Genomic DNA, 27,935 nt, shown 5'->3' with positions numbered 1-27,935 from the left:
GACTTGGGGAAGCAGAGGAGAGGATGAGTTGTATGGAAAGAGTAACATGGAAACTTACATTACCATATATAAAATATATAGCCAACGGGAATTTGCTGTACGGCTCAGGAAACTCAAACAGGGGCTCTGTATCAACCTAGAGGAGTGGGATGGGGAGAGAGATAGGAGGGATTTTCCAAAGGGAGGGGATATATGTATACCTATGACTGATTCGTGTCTAGGTTTGACAGAAAACAGCAAAATTCTGTAAAGCAATTATCCTTCAATAAAAAATAAATTAATTTTTTTTTTTAAAAAAGCAGAGACATTACTTTATAGACAAAGGTTGTTTTTTTTTCAAAGCTATGGTTTTTCCAGTAGTCGTGTATAAATGTAAGAGTTGGACCATAAAGAAAGCTGAATGCCGAAGAGCTGATGATTTTGAACTGTGGTGTTGGAGAAGACTCTTGAGAGTCCCTTGGACTTCAAAGAGATCCAACCAGTCCATCCTAAAGGAGATCAGTCCTGGGTGTTCATTGGAAGGACTGATGCTGAAGCTGAAACTCCAACACTGTGGCCAGCTGATACAAAGAACTGACCCATTGGAAAAGACCTTGATCCCGGGAAAGATTGAAGCCACAAGGAGAGGGGCCAACAGAGGATGAGATGGTTGGATGGTATCACTGACTCAATGGACATGAGTTTGAGTAAAACTCCAGGAGTTGGTGATGGACAGGGAAGCCTGGCGTGCTGCAGTCCAGGGGGTCACAAAGAGTTGGATATGCTGAGTGAATGAACCAAACTGAAACATGATAAAAAAGCAGAATGTTATGTCCCAGATGAAGGGACAAGATTAAACCCCAGAAAAACAACTAAATAAAGCAGAGATAGGCAACCTTCCAGAAAAAGAATTCAGAATAACGATAGAGAAGATGATTCAGGATCTCAGAAAAAGAATGGAGGCAAAGATTGAGAAGATCCAAGAAATATTTATCAAAGACCTAGAAGAACTAAAGAACAACAAACAAAGATGAATATAATACATTAGAAGGAATCAATAGCAGAGTAACTGAGGCAGAATAGATAAATGACCTGGAGAACTCCTGTGCCATGTGCTCTCTTAGTCACTCAGTCGTGTCCAACTCTTTGTGACCCCATGGTCTGTAGCCCATCAGGCTCCTCTGTCCATGGAGATTCTCCAGACATGAATACTTGAGTGGGTTGCCATGCCCTCCTCCAGGGTTTATTTATAACCCAGGGATTGAACCCAGATATCCTGCATTACAGGCAGATTCTTTACAGTCTGAGCCACTGAGAAAGCCCAACCTGGAAGACAGAATGGTGGAAATCACTGCTGCAGAACAGAATGTAGAAAAAAGAGTGAAAAAAAATGAAGACAGGCTAAGAGACCTCTGGGACAAGATTAAACGCACCAACATTTGCATTATAGGGGTCCCAGAAGAAGAAGAGAGCAAGAGAGGACCTGAGAAAATATTGAAGAGATAATAGCTGAAAACTTCCCTAACATGGGACAGGAAATAGTCAACCAAGTCCAGGAAGCACAGAGAGCCTAGGATGGATAAACCCAGGAGGAATACATTGAAACACATAGTAATCAAACTGATAAAAATTAAAGACAGAGATAAAATATTGAAAACAACAACAAGGGGAAAATGACAAATAACATTTAAGGGAATGTTACCCATCAGGCTATCAGTTGATTTCTCAACAGAAACTCTACAAGCCAGAAGAGAATGGCATGATATATTTAAAGTGATGAAAGGGAAAAACCTACAACCAAGAATACTCTACCCACCATGACTCTCATTCAGACTTGATGGAAAAATCAAAAGCTTTCCAGATAAGCAAAAGTTAAAAGAATTCAGCACCACTAAACCAATTTTACAACAAATGCTAAAGGAACTTCTCTAGGCAGGAAACAGAAGAGACAGAAAAGATCTACAGAAAATAAACCCAGAACAATTAAGAAAATGGTAATAGGATCATACATATTGATAATTATCTTAAATGTAAATGGATTAAATGCACCAACCAAAAGACATAGACTGACTGGGTGGATGGAAACGTGTATGTGTGCATTTCCACTTATTACATCACTCTGCTTGAGCCCCCCGAAAATTGTATGTAAGTATTTTATACTGTTAAGTTAATCATGTATGGCTTGCAATTGTAATTATCTTTTATTTTTTGTCTGGCTATTGATTGCAAAAACTGATAAACATCTTTTATTATTGTGATTATATAACTATTACTCACTTAACACCACTGTATCATGATTGATCAACAGAAAAATAACAGAACTCCAAAACTAGGATTTAACTCCAAAACTAGGATTACAGAAAAACCTGTAATCACTTTTAAAATCCAGATGCATATCAGAATTAGAATTTTTTTGAAAAATACAAATGCTTAGGTATTGCTTTTTTTCTCCAGAGCTCCAGATATGCTTCTAATGAGCAGTCATGTTTAAAAACAACTGGACTATATGATGATCTTTTACTTTTACCTAGTTGGTTTCACTTTTTCAATTTCATATTCAGTGCTCCCATTTCATTTAGTTTATATTTTCCAATTTCTCTGTCTCTTCTTTTTTTTTTTTTTTGATGTTCTTTGTCAAGCCTTTATCAAGTGCAGTAGAAAAGCTTGTGTATACATATATATAAACACATTATATATATATTATAAAAAATATGAATTTTTTGTGCAAAAACATTATGACATTTTGATTCCACTTGCTTGAAACTTAGTATGAATAGAATGCTAGATTTCTAACTAAAAAAATAGACATGCAACAAGCAACAAGGGCTTACTGTATGGCATAAGATACTATACTCAATACCTTATAATAACCTATGATAGAAAATAATTTAGAAAACAATATATGTGTATATATGTGTATTTGTATAACTGAATCACCTTGCTGTGCACCTGAAACATTGTAAGTCAACTATACATCGATAACATATATATATATATATATATATATATTTTAAGTGTTGGTTAGGATGTAGATAAAATTAGAATTCTCACACATAGCTAGAAGGATTGTAAAATGGTACAGCCACTTTGGAAAAGAGATCAGCAGTTCCTCAAAATATTAAACATAAAATTATATATGACCCAGCAATTTTATTCCTAGTCACATATCCAAGAGAAATGAAAACACATGTCCACACAAAAATCTGTTCACAAATGTGCTGAACAGCATTATCATAATAGCCAAGAGAGTCCCTGGTTGCCTAGTGGTTAGAATGCTGGATTTTCACTGCCATGGCCCAGGTTCAATACCTGGTCAGGGAACTGAGATCCTGCAAGCTGTGAAGGACAAAATGGGGGGGAAAATAGCCAAAAAGTGGAAACAACTCAAATGTCCATCCTTATAAATGACTTAAAAAATGTAGTAAATGAAGAACTAGTACACGCTACATCATGGATGATAGAAAAATGCAAGAGGTTCTAAAAGAAGTATAGATGAGGGGTACGGTGGGTATAAGTAAGGATGATTTCAGCTGCAAATGAGAGAATATCCAATTTAAGCTGGATTCAAAAACAAAGGGATTTATTGTCTTATACATCAAGGAGTCAGGAAGAAGGATAGTTCCAGGGTAGTTAAGTCAGAAACTCAGTGGCATCTTTAGGATGCCAATTATTTCCATCTTTCTGTCCCTCCATTCTCTTATTGGCCTTTGCCCTCAGGCCTGTCCCTTTATGATCACAAAGTGGCTTCCACAGCTCCACATGTTATTTCCTCACCAGCAACATTCACATACTAGAAGAGAGAATATCCCTTTTGGATTCCTTCTGAAGAGTTAGATACACTTTCCCAGAAGTTTCCATTAGACCTTCCCTCATGTACTGGTAATCAGAATTACATCACTTGGTAATTCCCAAAACAACCACTGGTAAGAACAGATTTATTACTATTGGCTTAAAGCAGTCAAGATTCAACCCCTAGATCCAGGAAGAGGTCTAGCCACCCGTGATGCTAAAAAATCAGAGTGTTGTCTGGCGGGAAGAAGATAAGATATGTGGAAGCAACCAACATCTGCCATAGTGGGAAAAAAGGAAGTGATCCAGAAAAGGCAATCCCTGAGCTAAATTTTAACATGCTAGCAGAGATATGATAGATTGGGTGGACCCAGGAAGGAGTAACTTGAAGAGTAGGCAGGGAGAGAAGGCATTCTAGGAGAAGGTGACAGAATGAACAAAAGCATAAAGACTAGGAAGAGAGTGAAAAACTATGAGCTATTCATTGAAGTATAAAATAATAAAAGATGGGGTCACGAGTCAGCAAGGAAACTAGGTTTGTCTGTCTATGAGCAAAAGTTTATGAACCTAGAAGAAACAGGTCATACTTGCCTTGAATATCTCCATTCAGTAAATGACTAAAGCTTCCTTATGAAATCAAAATAAAGAATGAAAAAAGGAAAAACTTACAAATGTAAATAGTATCTTTAAACCAATATTCCTATTTTTCCAAACCATATCTCCCGCCCTGCCTCCCTCCTTCCCTCTTTCCCTTTCTTTCTCTCTCCCTCACGTCAAACACTACCCCCTCTTTCTTCTAAGAAGCTGGGGCCAGACCTTTCAGTAGCCTGTGTTCACAGGACTGCCCACTTCATGGTGTGGTTTAGGATGAAGTAGTGGCTCCTGCTATAAGATATTGCATTGTATATAAGCCTCTTTCCCTCTAAAACATTTTTGCTGTATCGTTTCCTAGCATGGTTCTATATTCTACTTTGACTGAGTGTTTTTGACCTGGAAAATAGAGATGGCTTAGAAAAATTCAGAAGGGAGAAATGAGGCTGCTAAGCTAAGTTGCTTCAGTCATGTCCGACTCTGTGCAACCCCATAGACAGCAGCCCACCAGGCTCCCCCGTCCCTGGGATTCTCCAGGCAAGAACAATGGAGTGGGTTGCCAGTTCCTTCTCCAACGCATGAAAGTGAAAAGTGAAAGTGAAGTCGCTCAGTAGTGTCCGACTCTTAGCGACCCCCATGGACTGCAGCCCAACAGGCTCCTCCGTCCATGGGATTTTCCAGGCAAGAGTACTGGAGTGAGGTGCCATTGCCTTCTCCGAGAAATGAGGCTACCTGTCAGTAAAACTGAAGTCCATTCCTAATGGGTACATTTGGATTCTGGTGTTCCTATGAAAGGTAACCTGCCTGAAAATTCAATAAAATCCAACTCCCTTCCCCTCCACTCTTTTGTAATGTAATAATGTGAGCCGTGACTGGGATCCCACTCCTGAATCTGGGAAGGCATCTCTAACCACTGTTTCATATTCAGTCTAGGTGTGGCCTCACCATCTTCTAGGCTCAAGGCTCCATTAAGCCAAAAACTTTTTCAGACTTGGTATGAAAAGTAAAATCAATTTTCTGTTTTATATTACTCACAGTTGTGCTTAGTCACTCAGTCATGTCCAACTCTTTGTGATCCCATGGACTGTAGCCCACCAGGCTCCTCTGTCCATGGAGATTCTCCAGGCAAGAATACTGGAGTGAGTGACCATGCCCTCCTCCAGGGGGTCTTCCCAACCCAGGGATCTAACCCAGTTAGACAGTCCCATATGCAGGAATAGAAGGGATAAGGAGAGTGAAAATTAGTTATGTTGTTATATAGGCCTCCCAAGTAAAGGAATATTATTTACTAAGTTCAGACAAGAAGTGAAAGAGATTAGGACAAAGATGGCTCTTTTCTGGTTGCTATTATCAGGAATCACTGTTTTAACAATGGTGAAGATGGCTAATCTTTGTGTTCAAGCCAAAAAAGTTGTTTATACCAATAGCAGGGATAAACTGAAACTAATCAACACCAGTATCCCAGGTCATTCCAGGTAACATTGCAACTGCATCGGACAAATAGGAAAGATAGATACAAAAAAATTATTTGCAAATTCCCCACAAGAAAGGTAAAAACCTATAATCATTAAAAATTTCTCATTTAATAAGGAGAGAAAGCAGATAAAAACATGTTTATAGCCCATATCTGCCAAAGAGAATTAACAACTATGCACTTTAAAACTCTCCTTTCAGTGGGGAATTAGGTGCAATAAAAGCCCAGCACATCTTGTCTCAGCCATGAAATAAAATGATCATCTGCTTATCTATCATTTATTTCATACAGAGGGCTCACACCAATAAAGCTCTGATTTTATATACCTATGAAGGAAGATAAAACCCATAAAACATACTACACACTTTTATAGCTTAAAGATCTGTCTCTCAGAAAGGTGAACAAAATATTTACAAACAAGACTATCTCATTAACTTTTTTATACTGATTTTTTTCACAATACAGCAATTCCCTGGGATTCTATAGGTCAGAGTCCAGCAATGCTTTAAGGTATCTGAGCTAGATCACTGTAATCCAAATTTCCTTATTAGGAGGAAAATGTTCTTTACACTGTTGTCTAACACCTGCTAAGTGGAGGCAGCCCTGAGCTTACAGTACAAAAAACCTGTCAGCCCCTACCCCTACTCACTGAAGCAGGAGGAAAGAATGGGACCTGAGACCACAACTCAGGGTAGCAAACGTTTGGCAGATTCTTTTGCTGAATCTTTGAATTCTTTCAATTTGACAGAAATTTCCATAATAACGCTATAATCCAGGCACTGGAGAAATAATGAGGTCTCTCAATGAGCTTACTGTCTGGGAGGGGAAAAGATGATCCTAATACAATCTGTTACAAGTAAAACAGAAGTGGGCACAAGTTGTAGTAAAGGATGTGGGCAAGGTCAACCATGCTGCAGATAGGTGGGGCTGAGGAGATTCCATGGAAGGGGTCTCAGAAGATGCTTCAGCATCATTAAAGTGATGTATTATGTTGTATTATGTTATTAAATAACATTTCATATCTGTTAATGAGGTTGTAAAATTTTTTAAATAATTAACAATGATTATGTTTTCTCATAAAAGCGTATAGGAGAGTATTATCTATAAGAAACCACACACACCTTGACCCCACTGTCATCATAGACAGGTCTCTAATTCCTTCTCCTATCCCTTCACAAGATTCCTACCCTGGATGGGGATGGAGATCAGGAAATGTTATTAGAATGATGGGGGTGGGGAGGATGCAAAGGAATAAAAGTGCCAGATTTAAAGGAGGAAAGAAGTAACTATAGCCTCCCTTTCCTGACTTCAAATTTCCCATCTGCAGCAGCCTGAGTTGGAGAAAGAAACAAGACTTAACTGTAAATCAAGATTAAACGTTTAACTATGACATGGGACTAGAAAGCATCTTTGGTTATCTGAAAATGATGAGAAAAGTTATGGCAATAGCCTTAAATTTCATTCAAGGGCAAAGAAACCACTAGACCCACAGAATAATAAAAGGAGAGTAGTAGACAAAAATAAAATTGCTTCATGATTCAACTCCAAAGCAGCACTTGTTCAATAGAAGATATATAGCTGAAGTACAAGAAAGAGATGGAGGGAAGTAAGAAGGAAAAGAAAACTAGAAGGGGAGAAGAGTGGCTTAAACCACAGAACGGAAAACTTTCCAAAAACAGACTAAAAAGGGAAATCATTTATAACACGGAAGAACCTTGATGATATTATGCTAAGTAAAATAAAACAAAAAGATAAATATTGTATGATTCTACTTATACAGTATTAAATGTTAATTTTATATGTCAACTTTACTAGGCCACAGTACCTAGATATTTAGTCAAAAAGTCTGGATGTTGCTGTGAAGGCATTTTTCGACAAAATTAAATGCATCATAATGTGAGTAGGCCTCAACTAATTCAATGAAGACTTTAAGAGGACAAGGACTGACTTCCTCCAAGGAAGAAGAAATTCTGCCTCCGGACAGCCTTCAGAATCAAACTGCAACATCAATTCTTCACTGAACCTCCCACCAGCTGACCCTACCAACCCCTACAATCATGTGAACCAATTACTTAAAATAATCTCTCTCAATCTCACTCTCTCTTACACACAAACACACACACACACACACAGCCCTACCGGTTATGTTTCTCTGAAAAACACTAACACAATGAGATGCCTAGAACAGTCAAATTCATAGAGATGGAAAATATAATTGTAGGTGCCAGGGGCTGAAGGGAGAGATGGATGAGGAGGCACTGCTTAAAGAGTACAGTGCTTCCATTTGCAAAATGAAAACAGTTCTGTGGATACAAGGTGCTGATTATGGCACAACAATGTGATTGTACTGAACAGTACCAAACATTACATTGAAAAATGGTAAACAATTTAATATTTATTTATTTGGCTGCACCAGGTCTTAGTTGTAGCATACCAGATCATAGATCTTCATTGTATCATACAGGATCATTTAGTTGCAGAATGCAAAGCCTTAGTGGCAACATGTGGGATCTAGTTTCATGACCAGGGGTGGAACCCTGGGCCCCCTGCACTGGGAGCACAAAATCTTAGCCACTGGAGAACCAGGGAAGTCCCAAGATGATACATTTTATGCTATGTATATTTTACTAAGATCATGGCATCCAGTTCCATCAGTTCAGTTCAGTTGCTCAGCCATGTCCGACTCTTTGCAAATCCATGAACCACAGCACACCAGGCCTCCCTGTCCATCACCAACGGCCAGAGTCTAACCAAACCCATGTCCATTGAGTCGGTGATGCCATCCAACCATCTCATCTTCTGTCGTCCCCTTTTCCTCTGGCCCTCAATCTTTTCCAGTATCAGGGTCTTTTCCAATGGTCAGTTCGCATCACCTGGCCAAAGTACTGGAGTTCCAGCTTCAACATCAGCCCTTCCAATGAACACCCAGGACTGATCTGCTTTAGGATGGGCTGGTTGGATCTCCTTGCAGTCCAAGGGACTCTCAAGAGTCTTCTCCAACACCCACGGTCCAAAAGCATCAATTCTTCGGCACTCAGCTTTCTTTATAGTCCAACTCTCACATCCATACATGACTACTGGAAAAACCATAGCCTTGACTAGACGGACCTTTGTGGACAAAGTAATGTTTCTGCTTTTTAATATGCTGTCTAGGTTGGTCATAACTTTCCTTCTAAGGAGTAAGAACTTTCCGGTTCCATCATTTCATGGCAAATAGATGGGAAAACAATGGAAAAAGTGACAGACTTTATCTTCTTTGGCTCCAAAATCACTGTGGACAGCGACTACAGCCTTGAAATTAAGACATTTGTTCCTTGGAAGAAAAGCTGTGACAAACCTAGACAGTATATTAAAAAGCAGAGGCATTACTTTGCTTACAAAGGTCCATCTAGTCAAAGCTATGGTTTTTCACATGCTATACACTGATATGAGAGCTGGACCATAAAAAAGGCTTAGCACCAAAGAATTGATGCTTTTGAACTGTAGTGTTGGAGAAAACTCTTAAGAGTCCCTTGGACTGTAAAGAGAGCAACCAATCAATCTTAAAAAAAAATCAACCCTGAATATTCAATGGAAGGACTGATGCTGAAGTTGAAGCTTCAGTACTTTGGCCACCTGATGCAAAGAGCCAATTCATTAGAAAAGACCCTGATGCTGGGAAAGATTGAAGGCAGGAGAAGAAGGGGACGACAAGGACAAGATGGTTGGATGGCATCACTGACTCAGTGGACATGAGTTTCAGCAAACTCCAAGAGATGGTGAAGGACAGAGAAGCCTAGTGTACTGCAGTCCATGGGGTCACAAAGAGTCAGACACAACTGAACAACAACAAAAACACAATTTAAGAAAAAACACACATGAGAGGATGCTCACTCATGAAGAACATTAATCCAAAGACTGGAAAAGGCTACCAAGAGTCAGACTAGAGAATGAGAAAAGAGCCACAATAGAGTTATGTCACTATGAAATTCCTGAACATCAAGGTTTAAAAAAATTATAAAAGCTTTCAGGACAAAAATGTTATATAAAACGTCAGTTATAAAGGCTTGGAATATAGAATGATTAAATTAGACTTCTCAAAAACCATGATGGAATCTGGAAGCAATATTTTTCAATTCTGAGGAAAACTGCCTTCAACCTAGATTTTTATACTTAGCTGAAGTATTAATCAAGTACAAGAGTACATTTAAGATATTTAAGACAGGTTGAAGAATGTCCTTTACCAAAGTAAGTAAAATGAGAAAACAAACTTAGTATCCAATTAAACAGGAATCTAAAAGGGTGACAGAGAATATTATTAGAGGATGGTTGTACAACAGGCCTAGAGATAGGGACAGGAAATGAGTGGGCGCAAGGAAGGTCTCCAGAGAAAAAGAGGATCTGATGAATCATCTGATGAGCTTGTCCATATACAAAATTGTATTAAGAGAAGTTACATATATCTGTTGAAAAGATCTGTCTCTTACTCCTCCTTCTGAAACCAAGCAAGACCCTGCAGAGCCCACTAGGTACAAGAACCCCGCCATGTCCCCCATTTCTTTTTTGTAGAAAAAACCTTTAGTCTCATAGGCCTTCCCTGAGGTCCAACAAGCAGATTCAATCAGTTACTAATTAGGGAGGTGAGAGAATGTGAAATTAAAGAAAAAACAATCAAGAAATAATAGTTCAGAGTCCTAATTCCTCCTCAGGGGATATATGTAACAATGAATTGTTCTGCAGGCACTAAGACCCCACTCAGGTGGAAGCTGTTGACAACATACTGAGCACAAGCACAGAGACCCCAGACTGGTTGGAACCAACAGGCTGATAATTCAGATACTTGGATACACTACCCTGTTACCTCATCATTAACTAATCAGAAGAAAGTCAGGCACCCTGAAGCCCTCACCCCAAATTTTGCCTTTATTTTTTTTTTATTTTTTTTAATTTTATTTTATTTTTAAACTTTACAATATTGTATTGGTTTTGCCAAATATCGAAATGAATCCACCACATTTGGTTAGAAATGCAAAACAAAATTTTTAAATTATATAAGGACCATACATCTATTAGAATGGCCAAAATCCATAATTTTCTTTCTCTGCCAAGAAGGACAGAAGTTAATCACCAGATAAAACAATAAACAGCACCAGAGAAATCTGTGTAACAAACCTTGCTAAAACTAGTCTGTGTCTTCCATTAATTTCCCCATATATTTGCCTTCCCACAATTTGCCACCCTAGAAGCACAAAGTCATTTTCCTTTGTCTTGTCACTTCTCTAAAAATTTACTGGTCTTTTGTTGAGAAGCTATATACGCCCAAATTCTAACCACCCCTTAGAGTTTCTCATTTCTGAGGGCTCCCATGTGCATGCACAATGCATATGCTAATAAACTTATTTTTCTTTACCTAATTTATCTTCTGTCAGTTTAATTTACAGCCCCCAGCTAGAGAACCCAGGACGGCAGAGGGGAAAAAGTTAAGTTTTTCCTCTCCTACAGCTACAAACTGTATGATTCAACCAAATAACATTCTGGAAATGAATGTTATTTCTCCACAAAACTGTGGAGACTGTAAAAAAGATCAGTGGTTGCCAGAGGTTAGTGGAGAGAAAAAGATGAACAGAAGGACCACAGAGGATTTTTAGGGCAGTAAAACTATTCCATATGATACTATAATGGTGGATTTGTGTCATTATACATTTGTCCAAACCCAGAGAATGTATAACATCAAGAGTGAAGCCTAATACAAACAATGGACTTTGGGTGATAATGATGTGTTAAGACAGGCTCATCTATTGTAACAAATGTACCACTCTGGTGGGGGATGTTGATAATGAAAGAGGTTATGCATGTGTGGGAGTAGGGGGTATATGGGAAATCTCTGTACCTTCTGTTCAATTTTGCTATGAACTTAAAACTGCTCTAAAAAATAGTGATTTTTAAAAAAAATGTGTATTGTAAAAAGCATGGCATGAAAATATTATATAGGATCTAACTCTAATAGTGTCTTTACATAGGAGCGCATAACCAGGTAAAGCCAATGGGGAGTCAGAACAGAGACTAGGGAGTTTGGTCCAGCCTTGAGTCAGCACTTCACCATCTGGGAACATCTTGGATACATCAATTCCCTCTCGTGGGTACATATTCTTCCACTGAGGCCCTAAGAAGTCATACTAGACCCACATGTGTTTGATTAATCAGGAGTCCCACAAAAGGATACACTGGAAAAAAATAATTTGTGATCAAATAACTTTGGGAAGCACAATATAACTAAACTGTCTCTTGGAAACACTGATAAACACTAACATTTTAAAGGGGGTATGAAATCTTATTATAAAGAAAACTTTCCATTTTTTTTAACCTTCTTCATAAATCTCTTGGATCATGTGTCTTCCTCACCATGTTTCCCCTTTGAACCTCTTGACAGGTCTCTAAACTATTGTTCTGTAAGAAACATAAGGAAACACCACCTCTTCTTGTCAATTCAAGCTGCTATGGCAAAATACCATAAATTGGGTAGCTATAGACAACAGATAGGAGAAGGCAATGGCACCCCACTCCAGTACTCTTGCCTGAAAAATCCCACGGACAGAGGAGCCTGGTGGGCTGCAGTCCATGGGGCCGCGAAGAGTCGGATACAACTGAGCGACTTCCCTTTCACTTTTCACTTTCATGCATTGGAGAAGGAAATGGCAACCCACTCCAGTATTTTTGCCTGGAGAATCCCAGGGATGGGGGAGCCTGGTGGGCTGCTGTCTGTGGGGTCGCACAGAGTCAGACATGACTGAAGCGACTTAGCAGCAGCAGCAGACAACAGATAATTATTTCTCACAGTGTGGAGGCTAGAGACCTGAAATTAGGGTGTGTTGGTCAGGTTCTGGTGAGATCCCTCTTTCAAATTGCAGACTCCTATTCTCTTATTATGGTCCTCTCATGGAAGAAAGAGGGCAAGAGAGCTCTCTGGAATTCCTTTCATGAGGGCACTAATCCCATTCATAAGAGCTCTACCCATCATGACCTAGTAACCTCTCAAAGGCTCCATGTAATAGTACCATCATGCTGCTGCTGCTGCTAAGTCACTTCAGTCGTGTCCGATTCTGTGTGACCCCATAGATGGCAGCCTACCAGGCTCCCCCGTCCCTGGGATTCTCCAGGCAAGAACACTGGAGTGGGTTGCCATTTCCTTCTCCAATGCATGAAAGTAAAAAGTGAAGGTGAAGTTGTTCAGCCATGTCTGACTCTTAGCGACCCCATGGACTGCAGACTATAGTGGGGGTTAAAATTTCAACATATGAATTTGAAGGGGACACATCCAGTCTAGTAACACTACCCTAATATAATTTCCAAGATGAATATTCTTACATTCCTTCGTTACATAAGATTCCACAGCAATACTCATACAATGGCTCTTGGATAGATTAAAGAAAAGGTACTAATACTTAAATTATTTCTTGCCCTGACTTATTTCTTCAGTGCTGTGCAATAACTTTAAAAGAAGTCATTTAATATAAGATTATGAGTGTCATTTCAGAAATAAAATTCCCATAAAATGAAGGATCATTTCAAAGCACAGCTTGGATCTACAGAATCATATTATATAAAACTTTTATATGTAGCATAAGTTATATAACAGATGAAAGTCTTCTTCTCTGAAAAAATGAATAAAACACACACACAGAGGCACTGCCAAAGTGTCAGTGTTTTAACAAAGAACGGAACCAATTCAGTCATTTCTAGGCAAATAACAAATCTTCCTCTTCTGATTAAAAACAAATCTTAATAAAGAAAATACAATGTATTATTCCATAGCTGTAAACTAATTGGCTTACGAATTTCTGAACAGAGTTGAAGGGAACTTTTATCTGTCAATGCCACACTGTAGAAAACACTGCTACCTAGATGCAGAGAGAGAGAGAGAACCTGATTAAAATGCAGTCAATAAGAAGTGTCCGTCATAGATCATAGAGTGCTGAGAGGTGCTCTTGCTTTAATGCCCTGCAAACTGTGGGAGCAGATGCTGTTATTGACTCAGGAGAGCCATCAAGGAAACATAAATATGAAATAGCAGTTATGCAAGAATGTTTAGGGGCCTTGTGGAAGCAAAGGGAGAAGGGGCTTCAAAGCATATCTACCAGGATAAGGCTCGAGAGAGAAGTCTGAATTTATAACAGTCATCAGCTATAGAAGATGCTGGAGACCTTGACATCATTAGCAACAACTCTGAGTAGATCTTTCCCCTGTGGGAAGTATTTATTGGTCAGTTTATAGTCATTATTCCCAATTCTTCCAATTAGGGTTACATGAAAAATCCAACCTGCCAGAATTAAGATTCCATAGAGCTCTGTCTCCCCCAAATCATCACCAGAATCAAGCAGGAAAAAAATATCCCTGTCCAGGTCAATTTAAAAATAAATTGCCATCTGCCACTGGCAGGAAAACTTCTTTGGCCACAGAACAAAGAGATTATTCCAAAGCCATTGCTAAGTACCTGCTACAGCAAAGAATAAAAACCAAGTGTTCACACAGGCTCTGAGGCTTACAGTTATTAGTACAAAATACGCATATTTTCCACTTCGTTAGCATTTGGTCAACTCATCTTTTGTTTTCTCTGGATCCACAAGCACACACTTAACTTGAAAATGATATTTTCTCTAAATTAGTTATCAGTAGAAACTAGAGTAAACCTATCTGGTAAGACATCAAGTTGATAAAAATTATCAAGCAGAAAAAAATATCATTAGATGTTGGTGACGACAAACTAAAATCCAACAAGTAGAAAAATTAAAAGCAAGAAATCACGTTTTTATCATGTGAGGCAACTGCATTTTACACTTTCAGTGCACCATGTGGGCCACCAGCCCCCTCTTCACTCCTATACTGTGAGGCACCATGGAACTGGCCAGTAAGAGAACTCAGCCACGGTCCACTGACAGAAGACTTTATTCCTGCTAATATGGCTGAGGTTTCATAGTAAAGGAAATCCTAAGATCACAAAGCTCCTTTGTCCAAGATCCATTGTGATTGCCTTATCAGCAAACAAACAAAGTGTTGTCTGTCTTATCAGCAAACAAAAGATGTGGCCAACAAACCACCAACCACTGTAGCCTCCAGCAAAGGAGCACCCTGAAGGAGAAATACTGCCCTCAACAGTTCAGATGCATTTCAAAGGAATAATTTCAAGCACGTCAGGCGTCTTCCCAAAGAAAAGCATTAAATTCATTGAGTTTGTTTTCTTTAATTAACAGTACTCTTTTTTTTTTTTTTTTTTTACTCTTTAGCTAGCTTCTCTCAATGTTAAAATCTTTTTATTTTTTTATTGAAGGATACTTGCTTGTTGTTTTCTGTTAAACCTCAACATGAATCAGCCATAGGTATACATATATCCCCTCCCTTTTGAACCTCCCTCCCATCTCCCTCCCCGTCCCCACCCTCTAGGAATTAACAGTACTCTTTTGATGTTCTAACTACCTGGTTTTTGTTGCAAAAATGCCTGTATATCCTGGCTCTTCAGTGTAGTCCCTTAGAGTTATCCAACAGGCTGCCTTCTTAAGGGCTTAAGCCCTCAACAAGTCTGCTGAATAAAACATAATTCTCAACTTTTAGGCTGTACATTTTTTTTTAATCAACATGATGACATGTATTTAGGATTAAAATTAATTATGGTTGACTTTCTAGAGAGATTAGGGGATTTGAGGGTATTTTTCTAATTGAACCTTCTTAAACTGAATTATATTTTTCTTGGAAGGAACAGGAAATTATCCTCTATATATTTTTTAAGTTATAGTTTTTAAGTTTCAGAGTTTATGATGTCCACATTATTTTATCCTTTTTGAAAGGGATCAGGACATGCCACACCAAAATATGCCACTGTGGCATAAAAATTATTTCAAACTGAAGGCATGTGAGTTCCTGAAACCCTTCATGTGCTAAAAACAGCGACTTCAAAAGAACTCAATTGTCAAAAGTCCCTTCCCTAGGGGCAACTCTAATCTTGAGACTTACAACTTAAGTAGGTTCTACACCCAACAAGATGTCACAAAACTGTCATACCTCCCATCTATTGTCCTAAGAGCCCCTTTATCATTCCCAAAAAGTCTTTTCTATTCAATAAATTTCCTTCCTCCTGCCTGCCTTCTAATAAGTCAGTTATTTTCCCAATGCTTTTTTCCCCTTTCCCAAGTAACAGGATATATAAACCCTAAATGCTGACTACTCCTTTGAGTTATTCATTCTGAGCAATCCCATGAGTATGCATGTTTTTTCTTCTCTTACTAATTGTTGTTTGTCACTTTAATTTGCAGGCCTTCAGAACTAAAGAAGAGAGGGTAGAGGACAGACGTCCAATTTGTTTTGGGGTGAATTGAGGGAAAATTCTGCTCAACATAAACTGCTAACTGCTAAGTCACTTCAGTCATGTCCGACTCTGCGATCCCATAGACGGCAGCCCACCAGGCTCCCCCGTCCCTAGGATTCTCCAGGCAAGAACACTGGAGTGGGTTGCCATTTCCTTCTCCAATGCATGAAAGTGAAAAGTGAAAGTGAAGTCGCTCAGTCGTGTCCGACCCTCAGTGACCCCATGGACGAAAGTTCATACCTCCTTTTGCATGCCCTCAAATCCCCTATTATTGGCAGCACATGGCCAAGGTGTTTTGTGTCTCAAATGAGAAAAAAATTAAATTATGGAAGCTGCCTCTGGATCCACGGTTGAAGCATAACTTATCTAAGAGCAGACTCTTGTTAAGCAGGCTATCATTTGAATGGTAACTCTTTCTGTGATGCAAGTAAAAGGCAGGCAAGTAGCCAACTCCTGGAGGAAACCTGTGAGGCTTGATAAAGGCCCTCCCACCTAAGACCCCACCTGTATGTAGCACTCAGGAGAAGTTGGCCATTTTATTTAAGGATCCTAAGACCCCTGGGAAGAAAGATGCTTAAGCCTCACATGACCCAAGCAGATCAGAGTGGCTTAGAGGGTAGTTCACTGGTGAGAAAAGATATTGAAACCATGTAACTCAGGCTGGGACTTGAACCCACAGTCTTTTAACTGAGATCATACACTTAGTTTAAGGACTTAATGAAGTTCAGTTTCTTGGTATTGCAGAAAGAATTGCAGAAAGAATTCAGTGAGAGACAAAGTGATAGGTAAGAAATGGATTTATTTAGAGAGAAACACACTCCACAAACAGACTGTAGGCTATCTCAGAAGGTGAGAGTGACCTTGAAATATGTTGTAGTTAGTTCTTATGGGTTGAGTGATTTCATAGACTAATGAGTGAGGGGATTATTCCAACTATATCAGAGAGGGGGCAGGGATTTCCAGGAATTAGGCCACCATCCACTTTTTGATCTTTGCTCATCAACTTGGGAACTGTCATGGCACCTGCAGGTGTGTCATTTAGCTTGCTGATGTGTTACACTGAGCATGTACTAAGGCTCAAGGTCGAGTGGAAGTCTACTTATCTGCCATCCTGGACCTATTTGGTTCTAATCAGTTTATGCCCTGTCCTCAGCTATGCCATTCTTTTAAAACTTGTGCCCTGCCCCCTTCTATCCAGTTTCAATATCAAGAGCCCCAAAGTGGGATCATTGTATGGAAAAGGAGTATGGGCAAATCTAGTGTGGACAAAGAATGTTGCCTGCCATTCTAGTAAACAATGAATGCTGCTTACCACCAAGCCATCAGCCACTGCAGCCACTCTGCTGGTATACCCTTAGGGAAATTTAAGATGGAGGAAAACAGGATACTGACCTTAGAAAGTTAAGATGCGTATCAGAGGAATAATTTCAACTACCCCAGACTCTCGTATCTTCCCATACATAGAAAAGCACAAAAACATTAACTTGAGATGCCTGGCTTTTGTGATTTGCAGTAATCTTTTTATGTTTGATTATATGGGCTTTTATTTTGTTTTCAGCAAAAACTCCTATATATCTTGGTTCTTCCCTTACCTCTTTGGAACAGTTCCTCAGAGTTATCTGGCAGGCTGTACCCTGGGTTATAGTCCTTAGTAAGGTCCCCCCAAGAAACACAACCCTCAAATTTTAAGTTGTGCGTTTTTGTTTTTGTTTTCAGCCAACACAGGGAACTGATTCTAGCACAGAGAAGGGATGACTGTGCAGCCCATCCATATCCACTGAGCCACAGTGTTAGTCTGTGGAGAAAATAGCTGATCACGTCAACATAAGCCTGAAGCCTGAGCTAGGTTCCAAGCCTCAGCCTTTATAAGGATCTGGGCAAAAAAAAAGGTATCAGTGAAGAAATAGACAAAATCAGGCTATTCAAGATACTTATCAGCAAAACTCAGTGACAACATCTGAACAGGCAGATAATGGACTGTCAGGACTTCCCACCATGCTTTTTGCCTGACGTTAAGGAAAGACTGAAACTTTGGTCAAAGGGTCCTTGGGACAATTGGGAAGGGCAAAAAAAAAAAACAAAACACAGTGGGAAATACTTGATTTCTTGACAAATAAGGCATGTGAGGATTAACAGCATGAAGTGATGTTTTTCCTGAAGCAGGTGAAACAGGTCAGATTCATTTAAGACAGATCATGAATTAATAAATTATGCATATCTAATAACATAAATTAAATAAAACTGTTCATTTCTTAACTTTATTTTTATTTGGCTGTGCCGAGTCTTAGTTGTGGCACGCCAGATCTTCAGTCTGTAGTTGCACCAGGCAAACTCTCAGTTGCAGCATGTGGAATCTAGTTCCCTGACCAGCAATTGAACCGAGGCCCCCTGCACTGGGAGCACAGAGTCTTAGCCACTAAAGCACTCAGGTCTCTTGCATTGCAGGCGGATTCTTTACTATCTGAGCCACCAGGGATGCCCACTAGGGCACCAGGGAAGTTTTAAACTGTATTTTTAAACAATGAAAACTAGTAGTCATACCCATTCTCCACCACATGAGGGAGGAGAAAGGGATACCAATTTGAGAAAAACATCTAATTATCTTTCCTTTTTGGAAATATAAAGATGTCAATTTCAACATTCTAACCAGGGCAAAAAAAAAAAAAAATTAAAACAATGAATAAGAAAACTATCTGAATTTCATGTTTCTCTTTGAAGGTTATTTTCACAGGACATGACACTGTTTTCTAAAGTCTTTGGAATCTTACAAGTTCCCTTTGTTTCAATTTTGCTTGCAAGGGCAGATTTATATTAGCAGGAAACAAGTTAGCAACAATTATTATTATTCACAGAAATCTACTGCACAGAAAAGCGAGATTATGAGTCTAATGAATGTTTCCAGTGCTTTATCAAATTCGGTTATTTGACCCCTTTCAATGACACAGGAAGCTCTCTCTCCCCCAGAAGCTGCAGGAAAGAAAGAACCTTTCATTCTCCTCTTTTGGGGCCTTCTTCATTAAACAGAAAGACTTGCACTCACTGGAACTGTAAGCAAAAAGCAGGCTGTAGATATTAATTTTATTCGTAGAAATGAGGAGAGAAACAAATAGTCTTAGATATAGATGAAAATGGATGGAATAAGTACGAATAGTGGATTAAAGAGAATAAGGCGGTAATCTTTCATTTTACTAGGCTAGGTATTTTAAGATTATTTCTCTCTCCTAACTTCAGGCACCCCGGCCATGCTACACCAAAGGAGCCCTCTGCACATCCTTTACACCACTGTCTCTATGGCCAAATGGCTCAGTCTTCATTCTTCAATTTTCCAATTGCAAATTCACAAAGGAGAAAAATGCTTGGCCCAACTCATCTTTTAACAGGAGGCTACAGATCTTGGGGACATTATTCTTAGGTCACGTATTCTCCCCTCACACAGTCAACTACCACTGTAACTGTAGGAAGACACAAAGTCCTATTGTTGGATTAGCAACAGCAGAGAAAATTTCAATAAAAAAGAAGGTGGAAGGACTTCCCATGTGGTCCAGTGGTTAAGACTCCATGCTTCCAATTCAGGAGCCATAGGTTCCATCCCTGGTTGGGGAACTAAGATCCTACATGTTTGGTGTCGGGGAAAAAAAAAATTCCAAAAAACGGGGAGGAAGTGAAAGGGGCAGGCAATGATCAATAACTCTTGGTTAACGATAAACTATTTTAAAGCTTCGATTAAAATATCTTAGAACTGCACTTACATACATGTTTCTTGGGTTTCTTTATCACTTTTCAATATTAAATTCTGAAGTATCTTTTTTGGTAAGAGTGAAATAAAAAAATGAAGTTTCATAAAATTCAAATGCAGAAGGAAAAGTCAAATCAATTCAAACAAATTTTGAGAACTTTATTCACTTTAGAATATGACAGTCTAAGATCTGATAGATAATATGATGAAACAAACCACCAAGACATTTATTGGGACAGATTTTGCTCTCAGTCTCAAGTACCAAATATCACCCAGCAATCTGTGAATAACTAGTGGTCTTTTCTAGAAGAGAGATAGGGAGGGAGGGGGGCACCAGAATAGCTCAAGCTGTAGATCAGTATGTCACATACTGGATGACAAGTAAACATTTATCAAATGTATTAATGAACCAAAGCTTTGGTTTTATATTACTTTAGCAAAGTGGAAGCAATTAGGTAGTTTTAATTAAGATGCTAATGCAAAGTATTTTTCTAAAGATGGGTTATAATGCAAACAGAAGAGGTGGTTTTAACTAGGCAAAGACAGGCCAAAGTACATGTTGAGCAAAGATAGGAGGTGTGGCCTTACTTGGATTTTTCTTAGTGTGGATGAATTTACCAAAGAATATTACTTCCAAGTATTTAGAAAGCATAGGCCTCAGTTCCTTAGTAGTTTATGGGAACCCAGAGTCCACTCTCAGGACACCTCTGCATAACCAGCAAAGACAACCAGACCATCCGGGGAGCTATCTGCTCTCAAGGACAGGATCTAGGGGTCTAAGCAGGTATGGTATCTCCACACTCCTGTCTTTTTCTGTTCCTTTTGCTGTAGCTACTCCTTCTTCCCCTCTCTTTCTCCCAACTCTGTCCTCTACCACCTTTTAGCTAATGGAGAGCAAGGCAGTGAAGTGTATTTTTGGAGTCATTTGGCCACTGATTTTACTCTGACTTTCAATGCCTGTTGAGAGGTTACTCACCCTCACTATGTATTGATGTTCTCACTGGTAAAATAGGATAATTATTGTACCAATCTCAAGGCACGAGTGAGATGATACTTGTGAGGCTCTAAGAACAGTACCTTGAACATCGTGAGTCTTCAATACATTCAATAATAGTATTCTGACATTTGGAATAAAGGTCTAACATTGGTTACATGGAAAAGGTGTTTGAGCATCACATGTTCATCTTCTTCTTGTCCTCTCAAACTGGACCCAACTTAAAAAGGCTTCAGACGACAAAAGCCCAAACTCAATTTTACCATCTCAATTCACTTAAGTGGATATTGAAAGACTGGAAGGCAAGCTTGAACTCTGCCTTTGAGAACAGGAGGCTATATGTATATTCCACCCATAAATACACGCTGCCATCTTGAAAGCCAAGTATGTATATTCTACTACCTCTTTCCGCACTGCTACTATTTTTTCCGACTTCTCTTCACATAGCATTTTTATAGATAAAATGTGATCCAACAAGACACCTTATCAGTGAACACTTTTACTGGTAAGTTTCTTTGCTAAGAAAGTTGGCCAGGTGAATTCTCTGTTATTCAAGAGAAACTCTTACTATAAGTGCTTAGTGACGGCACACTGTATAAATTTACAACAGTACCTCTTTAAGCTTCAGTTTCTTATTTAAAAAAAAAAAAAAGACCATTTTTCTTATTCAATTGCACTATTCAACAGTTTATATTAGAAAAGAGCTACAAGCTTTGTTTTACATTTCTTCAAAATAATAAAAACATTTACCGATGGCTTACTATATTCCAGGCTATGTGTTCTAAACACATTGCATAGAATGTGTCACTGAAGCCTCAAAACAGCACCATGAGATAGATTCTATTACAATACCCATTGTACAGAGGAGAAAGCTGAGGCCCAAACCTATCATGTAACTTTCCTAAAATCATACATTTAATAAAGGATAGAGTCAAGGAGTCTATTACTAAAAACTAGACTTTTAACTACTCTATCATAGATATAAAGAGGACAGTTAAGACTATCTTGCTTTCAGGAACTTCACATATAAGAAGGAAGAAAAGCCATATGTTGCACTGTGCTATTAATTGTGGCTTAAGAGACAGAAATATATTTAATAAAAGGCATAAAGTTGAACTTTGTGATATCTAATTCCTTTACGCATTAAAGAAATATTTATTTAATGTTCACATTGTGCCAGACCCGGTTTTAAATATCCACAATGGTAGACAGGTGCTTGATACCATTAGCCAAGAAGGAAATAAAAATTAAATCACAAGGAGATAAACCAAGGCCAGTTAGCAGAATGGCTAAAGTGAAAAAGACAAAGAATTACAAGGGTTGACAATAACAAGGAAGTGAAGAAACCAGAAGTCTCACTTATTCCTGATAAGAATGTAAAAAGCTACAATCTCTTTGGAAAACTTGGTAGTTAATAACATTAAAACAACTATTCTATGATCCTGTAATACTACTCCTAAGTATGTATCCTAAAGAAATAAACTCATAGCAATAGATCTACCCACAAAGATTTGTGTAACATTTATAGCATGCTAAGTCGCTTCAGTCATGTCCTACTCTGTGCAACCCCAGAGACGGCAGCCTGCCAGGCTCCGCCGTCCCTGCTATTCTCCAGGCAAGAACACTGGAGTGGGTTGCCATTTCCTTCTCCATTTCCTTCTCTATTTATAGCATAGCAAACACAAAATATGACTTTGTGTGGATCGCAACAAACTGTGAAAAATTCTTAAAGAGATGGGAATACCAGACCACCTGACCTGCCTCCTGAGAAATCTGTATGCAGGTCAAGAAGCAACAGTTAGAACTTGGACATGGAAAAACAGACTGGTTCCAGATAGGAAAAGGAGTACATCAAGGCTGTATATTGTCACCCTGCTTATTTAACTTATATGCAGAGAATATCATGCAAAAAGCTGGGCTGGATGAAGCACAAGCTGGAATCAAGATTTCCAGGAGAAATATCAATAACCTCAGATATGCAGATGACACCACCCTTATGGCAGAAAGTGAATAAGAACTAAAAAGCCTCATGATGAAAGTGAAAAGAGGAGAGTGAAAATGTTGTCTTAAACTCAACACTCAGAAAACTATGATGGCATCTGGTCCCATCATTTCATGGCAAATAGATGGGGAAACAGTGACAGACTTTATTTTGGGGGGGCTCCAAAATCGCTTTAGATGGTGACTACAGTCATGAAATTAAAAGATGCTTGCTCCTTGGAAGAAAAGCTATGACCAACCTAGACAGCATATTAAAAAGCAGAGACATTACTTTGCCAACAAAGGTCCATCTAGCCAAAACTATGGTTTTTCAGTAGTCATGTATAGATGTGAGAGTTGGACTATAAAGAAAGCTGAGTGCTGAAGAATTGATGCTTTTGAACTGTGGTGTTGGAGAAGACTCTTGAGAGTCCCTTGTACTACAAGGAGATCCAACCAGTCAATCCTAAAGGAAATCAGTGCTGAATATTCATTGGGAGGACTGATGCTGAAGCTGAAACTCCAATACTATGGCCACCTGATGTGAAATAACTGACTCACTCTAAAAGACCTTGATTCTGGGAAAGATTGAAGGCAGGAGGAGAAGGGAATGACAGAGGATGAGATGGTTAGATGGCATCACAGACTCTATGGACATGAGTTTGAGTGACCTCTAGGAGTTGGTGATGGACAGGGAAGCCTGGCGTGTTGCAGTCCATGGGGTCGTAAAGAGTCAGACACAATGGAGCAACTGAACTGAAACACAAATTAAGTTATGATGTACAGATTAATGAATCTTTACAAACATCTAAGAAGATCATGTTTTTTTCCCTTCTCAGTCTCTAACCCCTCAAAGTTTACTACTATCTTGACATCAAAGATGACAAATTAGTTTTGCCTGGTTTTGATCTTTCTATAAATAGACTCACACACTACTGTACTCTTTCTCTGTCTTACTTCTGTTTTTCAATGTTTGGGATTCATCAATACTGTGAGTAAAAAAAAAAAAAAAATACTGTGAGTAATCATGGTTTGCACATTCTTGCTTCTGTATAATATTCCAAAGTATGTGCTGTGCTTAGTCTCTCGGTCATGTCTGACTCTTTGAGACTCCACGGACTGTAGCTCACCAGGCTCCTCTGTCCATGGGCATTGTCCAGGCAGGAATACTGGAGTGGGTTGCCATGCCCTCTTTCAGGAGATCTTCTCCACCCAGGGATTGAACCCAGGTCTCCCACATTGCAGGAGGACTTTTTTACTGTCTGAGCCACCAGGGAAGCATTCCAATGTATAGCATTTTAGAATAACTTTACTCAAAATAAAGGGAATACCCAGATTTGTAATACACAGAGCACTGGCTGACAACAAAATGAAGGAAACCAAAATGCTGTCATGCCCGTTGTCCTTTAGGGTGGTAGCACATGGAGTCATAGTTCAAATCTACCTCTCATTTGCCAAATAGACCTGCCTTCTATTCATTTCCCTGGCCTCTGAGTGTAAAACAGTGATGAACATAATCACCAGCTGAAAGAATCACAAGCCTCTCTGAACTGCAGAATAAGAGTCACTATGGTGGGAAAGATACAGAAGAAACCCCTGAAAGTGCCTCCATGACCTTTATTTCCACCCTCTGGGGAGACTCTTCCTATTCATCATCTTTAGCCACACCTGACATAGGATTGGATCGAAGTCCCTCCATGAGCACTGAGCAGCTTTCCTGGGTGGCTTCTTGCCCATGAAAGGTTCAGGACCCCAAATCGTAGTTAAGTCTAAATCAATCACAGCTTCTTTGACCAGGTTTGCCGTTCCTTTGCCAAATTAACTCCTTTAAACAGGTCTCCCATTTTGTGATTCCTGTCAGCTCTATAGCTCTGATTTTTCTTTTTCAGGCAGAGTTCTCAGAATAGCTACATTCCTTTGCTTTCTAGCCCTCAAGACTCTCTCATGTGAATTAACTGCATGTACCTTGGTTATAATGTTTCAGGGGAACACCTTACATTTAATCTCTTTTCCTTGAATCACTGGAGGGATTTACTGGGCAAGCAAATTTAGGTGGATGCTTACTCTGAAATATCTTAGTTCATTCCATTGTTTTAATATGGAAAGTTTAACACTTGACACAAGATCGAATTTTAATCAGCTTTGAATGCACAGAAGCCTTTTCAGTACTGTTTTTTTCTTGTGAAGACTAAGAAGCAACTGTTTCTTCCAAGAGTAAGTCCTTGAATTTGAGGACTTTCTCTGCTCCTGATTGCCCACACAGAAATTCTTTCCTGAGTTCATCTCTTTCAAATAATACCTTACAAATGCAGCCAATAAAAACCTAAATAAGCTTCTAACATTCTGTTTTCCAATCTTATTCCATACATCTAAACTTTTTTATTTATACATCTCCAAAGTTATCGCAGGAAATAGTTTTATCAACTGATTCACTACTGCATAACATGGAATTATGTTATCATTATCATTCTCCCTGCTTGCAAAGCTCCTCCACACCTTAGTACTGCTAAAGAAAATATTCTTTGTGACACCTGTCACAATGGTAAGGTAGATTTTATCCAGGCGAACTAGTACAATCGGGGTGCTGGGGAAAAATTTACTACCCCAATATGTCTCTTTGGGCTGTGGATTATTTCCGGCTGAAAACAATCAAGGCCCAAACTACTCAGGAAGAAACTGAGACCTCCCGTCTGAAGGCCTAAGAGAATGTAAACAGCAGGCCTATCTGCAGCTAAGCTATCACCAGAGATCTCTGCATTCTGTCACATACTGTTACGCTTTCCAAAAAATCTATTATTATATTAACGGAGTGTCTTACAATAAATTATAGCTCACAATCAAAGAAGTATTTCTACCTACAGAAAACACCCTGGATTAAAAACACAAGGATTGTCAGGCAGGCTCCTGATCCCCACATGGGGCCTGCCGGTAACTCTCCTTCAAACTTCCCCATCCACGGCGCACTGGGGGCCTGGCGGGCAAGGGCAGGCCCTGTGCAGCGGCCAGGAGGGCCCGGGCCTGAGGCAGGTGATCCCATGCGAAGTGCACGTCAGGGGCTGCGGGACTCGGAGTTCAGGCTATCCCGGGGTGGTCCCCGGGCCCAGGCTCGTAGGAATAGAACTGGCCACGAGCAGGGGCTTATGCAGGACACACGGCGATGTCAAGGTCCACCCAGCTTCAAAACAAGAGTTACCTGTTTCCCTGCAGCCTGAAGCCACGTCTCACCGGATCGCCCGAAAGTCTGCCATGCCCCCCCGCAAGGCCTGATAGTCCTCTGAGGAGAAACATTCGGGAACTTGACTCCCACAAACGTTCTGTGTGTCCTCCAACAGGTCGGGCTCCAACAACCTTCTCTACTCCGTATCATGAGTACCCTGCAGCTGATGCGCAGCTCAACAAAGGCTGCTGGCAGAGCTGAGGTAGCCTGGGTTCTCACAGACCTAGAGGTTCCGGATGCCCTGGGCAGGTGAGCGTTGACGGAACTGCGCAGGCGCATGCCGCGCCCACACAGCTTCCAGGCTCCCTGGGTTCAGTACGGGTTCGAAAACGCCGAGGGGTAGACTTGGCCACAGTCAGGGACTTCCGAGGGGAACAAGCTGCGTTGGTGCGGTCCATCCTGCTCAAAAGGTAAACAAATAACAACAAAAATGCATATGCAGAAAGTTGAGGATCAGAGGAAATGGGTTCAGGTATCAATTCCTCATTACTCATGGTCTGAAGCAGGTCAGTTCACACAAACTAAAAACCCTCTTTCCTAAATAAATATTCTGCCCAGGGCACATTAGCCTAGGGAACAAGCTCAGGTTCTGAATCTCCCTTTGAAAACTCCTCAATCTAAAAGCACTCCTTGTTAGTGGAGTCAGGGGAGCAATCTGTTCCTCTCTCAGCATAACTCCTAAGTTCATTTCTGTTGGAGACATTATTTCCATACTACCAATTCTATCATCCATGGTTTTCCCATGTCCAAGTTCACAGTAATAAAGTGAGCAAATAAAAGAACAAATGCCTTTCCTCTTCCCCAACCCTATCATGTCTTCAGATCATTTTAAAAAAAGCTTCCTTGTGGTCTAAATGTCTGTCATACCCCTATAATAGTTTTTTTTTTTTAATTCCTTAGAGTTCTCCTTTATCTCTCTTTTCCTACTCTAAGCTTAGGCCCACTTTTCCTTTGAGCCAAATCAAAAGTCCACTTAAGTGTTATTGCCCTGTAACACGCTCAGAACCATTCTTCCCAGACAAACCCTGGTCAGTGTCTCAGATTAAATGTATACAGAGCCATGCCCTCTGTTTAGGCTGAGATCTTTATTAAGTTTGGCTGAATGCCTGGATGTTGGTTTTTCACTGCTAAAGGATGTTGAAGGCAAGACTTCAGCTTCAGGTATTTGCTCACTGGGTCACAAACATCTTCCCATTAGGCTCACCAGACATGTCTGAATCCTTAATGAGTAACCATCTGTTAGGCTCTTGTGTTTGGACTCTCTTGTTTGTTCTTTAGTCCCTAAGTCATGTCCAACTCTTTGTGACCCCATAAACTGTAGCACGCCAAGCTCCTCTGTCCTCCACTGTCTCTGGGAATTTGCTCAAACTCATGTCCATTAAGTCAGTGATGCCATCCAACCATCTCATCCTCTGTTGTCCTCTTCTCCTTTGGCTTTCAGTCTTTCCCAGTATCAGGGTCTTTTTCCAATGAGTCAGCTTTGTGCATCAGGTGGCCAAAGTACTGGAGCTTCAGCTCCAATGAATATTCAGGACTGATTTCCTTTAGGACTGACTAGTTTGATCTTCTTGCAGTCCAAAGGACTCTCAAGAGTCTTCTCCAGCACATTCTTTGGGGTTCGGCCTAACCCTCTCATCCATACATGACTACTGGAAAAACCATAGCTTCGACTATATGGATATTTGTCAGCAAACTAATGTCTCTGCTTTTTAATATTTAATATTGATATTTCTGATATCTGATAATTATTGATATTTCTCCCAGCAATCTTAATTCCAGCTCCTGATTCATCCAGTCTGACATTTCGCAAAATGTACCCTACAGAGAAGTTAAATAAGC

General features: G+C 39.7%; 1 long non-coding RNA gene across 1 annotated transcript in view; it reads right to left on the bottom strand.

The window, feature by feature from the left end:
* LOC129622910 (uncharacterized) overlaps positions 1-27,285 on the bottom strand; it is a 99,183-nt gene extending 71,898 nt beyond the window's left edge. The window contains exons 1-2 of the long non-coding RNA XR_008700182.1: positions 27,121-27,285; positions 26,073-26,495 (exon numbers count right to left, since the gene is read on the bottom strand). This is a non-coding gene — a long non-coding RNA (uncharacterized LOC129622910). The remainder of the gene's footprint in view (positions 1-26,072; positions 26,496-27,120) is intronic.
* Between the last annotated feature and the right edge of the window lie 650 nt (positions 27,286-27,935).

Source organism: Bubalus kerabau, chromosome 11 (genome assembly GCF_029407905.1).
Source record: "Bubalus kerabau isolate K-KA32 ecotype Philippines breed swamp buffalo chromosome 11, PCC_UOA_SB_1v2, whole genome shotgun sequence".
In the NCBI taxonomy this organism is placed as follows: domain Eukaryota; kingdom Metazoa; phylum Chordata; class Mammalia; order Artiodactyla; family Bovidae; genus Bubalus; species Bubalus kerabau.
This window is presented reverse-complemented; position numbering and strand designations above follow the sequence as displayed.